Source organism: Triticum aestivum, chromosome 7B (genome assembly GCF_018294505.1).
Source record: "Triticum aestivum cultivar Chinese Spring chromosome 7B, IWGSC CS RefSeq v2.1, whole genome shotgun sequence".
Classification (NCBI taxonomy): Eukaryota; Viridiplantae; Streptophyta; class Magnoliopsida; order Poales; family Poaceae; genus Triticum; species Triticum aestivum.
In genome coordinates, this window is record NC_057813.1 from 724,791,113 (window position 1) to 724,793,890 (window position 2,778).

Below are 2,778 nucleotides of genomic sequence, written 5' to 3' on the forward strand. Positions count from 1 at the left end.
ATATTAAAGTAGTTCTGATCTCACCCGAGCCATTAGTACTGTACATAACCTCAATGTAAATAACTTCAGTACCCCAGCCTGAAATTGTTGTTCGTGAGTAAATAAACATTACAATGGATCAATGCAGTAGGAATATCTTGTAGTAATTCATGTTGTATTTTGTAAAGCTCATGGTTAATTATTGAACCCATGCATGTTGATGTTCCATGATATCTAACAAAGCTGTACTTCCGCACAGTGCATCTTTGTTCTTTTCCTTTCTCACAGCTAATTATTGAATGCATGCTATACTATATTGATGCTCAAGAGATATGCAGTATACTCAGTAAAGGCTCCTTTAATACTATCTAACATAGCTGAACTTCAGCAAATTCAAACAGTGCATCTTTGTTCTTTTGCTTTTTCTTTAGACTTAAATTTAGGTGCAAATTCAGCAACTCTTGAATAGAGCAACTTCCAGGTTGAGACAACTTGGACCACAGACGATCTCGAAAAATCCTGAAATGAGGCGGGCAACCCCACCTTTTTCTTTTATAAAAAAAATAGTACTCACCGTGAGAAGAGCGGCGCAGCAGAGCGCGCGTACACCTCTAGTCATATGCATGCCTACTGATTAGAGTTATCATATGCACGCACGCTATATCTCACCCAAATATACAACCGAATTTCAATCTCAACTAACAGGGGATAAAATAATAAGCAAAATTAACACCCGTTCATGTTTAATCTATAATATTCATGAGTACTGTACTAGACTAAAACTCCATCAAAACACAAGTAGAAAAAACTCACAGCCTTCTTCCTAAACTCGCATCCTATTTATAACAGCTAACCTAAAAGATATTGCGCCAACTAGCTAGCCATCAAGCTGATGCATTATGCAATGTAGTCCTCATCCAGAAACTCCATCAAAGGCTGTTGCAGCGCCTTCATTACAGCCTCCCACATGTGTTGGGTGTGTCTGGTCCCAGTAGAACGTCTTGTCGGGATTTTCGCATAGGTCGTACAGGCGCTTCCCTGAATGGCTACGCTCTCCACAGAACCCTCCCTCATCGGTACTCTCGCAGCATGGGGTCAGCTTGCCATCGAAATCCTTGGACTGATCCGATCCTCCACCTGCATGCACAAAATATATATGCATGGTTACATAATAGAATTCATACATAAGGAACCAGATTTGACTTACAACATCAATGCGCATATATGTGTATTTACCAGGGGCGTGATTGACGATGTCAGTGAAGGCTGAGTAGAGGTCCAGAATGTGAACGTTATCCCTTTCGTCAAGCATTTGCTTTAGATACTTGTTGTGGACGGACGCGCCATAATTGCCAAGAAGGTCGCATGTGGTGTAGTTGTTCGAACTAGTATGCAAAGGCGTGCAACTAATGGGATGCAAATTGTTTACTAGCACTTTTCTCACCCAAGCATCTGCAGTTGTGCCACGTTATCTAGGATCTCAGTCGCCACGTTTTCGATGTAAGTGTCGAGCTGCATGCAGGAGAAGTAAATTAGTAAGGTGGAGATCAGTATAATTAATTGACTTTAATTTGTATGTGCGAGTATGCTAGGTACTACTTACATCATCGAAGCTTGTGTAGAAGCCGGTCTCAATGTCGGAGTCGCTCATGTCACTACTAGGAAAGGGGCTATAGATGGAAATGACACTAATGGCGCACCAGACATGTGGTGCGCCATTAGTATATACTAATGGCGCACCACCTTCTGATGCGCCATTAGTGTTGAAACTACTAATGGCGCACCCTGCCCACGGTGCGCCATTAGTACCAATTTTTTTTTGAACTAGTGCGCCTGTCCAAACATACTAATGGCGCACCGTGGGTGTGGTGCGCCATTACTAGTTAAACTAGTAATGGCGCACCATGCCACGGTGCGCCATTAGTAACCTTGGCCACCACTTTCACCGAATGCACCCCTCCCCCCCGTGGATCGCCTTTCCAGTTTTAAAAAAAATAAAAGAAAATGATAAAAATGTCAAAAAAATAAAAGAAAATAAGTTTCCCATGTGATATGTGGCCTAGTTGTTGGGAAAATTTGCAAATATGAATTTTGACTTCATTTGCAAAATCTCGCGAGAATTTGTAAAAATGGGCATAACTTTTGCATACTAACTCGGATGACAAAGTTTTTTATATGAAAAATCATCTACTCGAAAAGTTACATCCAAATTTAACCGGGGGAACCCCGTTAAACATTTTCAAAATCCTCAAAAACCTAACGGAAAAAAAATACGGGGCTTTTAAGATCTAGAGAGGCAAAAAAATCAAAAAAATTCAAACTTACTAATGGCGCACCTACCCATGGTGCGCCATTACTATCTTCCCGCCTTCAAAATTCAAAATAAGTCAAAAAAATAAAAAAAAGTTACTAATGGCGCACCTGACCATGGTGCGCCATTAGTATCTTCCCTCCTTCAAAATTCAAAATAAGTCAAAAAAATAAAAAAACAATTACTAATGGCGCACCTGCCCGTGGTGCGCCATTAGTATCTTCCCGCCTTCAAAATTCAAAATAAATCAAAAAAATAAAAAAATTTACTAATGGCGCACCTGCCCGCGGTGCGCCATTAGTATGCCGTATATATGGCTGGTCCTCTCCTCCTCTCTTCATTTCATCTTCCCTTCTCTCCTCCACCATACTTCTCCTCTCCGGTGACCTCCTCCTCCTCTCCGGCGACCTCCTCCTCCCTCCTCCCTCCTCCCCTCCCCTCCCCTCCCCTCCCCTCATGGTTTCTTCTCCCTCCTCTCCGGCGACCTC

The 2,778-nt window shown here is 42.0% G+C and overlaps 1 pseudogene; it reads right to left on the minus strand.

The window, feature by feature from the left end:
- Positions 1 to 693: 693 nt before the first annotated feature.
- The window catches only part of LOC123161550 (GDSL esterase/lipase At3g09930-like), a 3,693-nt pseudogene continuing 1,608 nt past the window's right edge, over positions 694 to 2,778 (minus strand).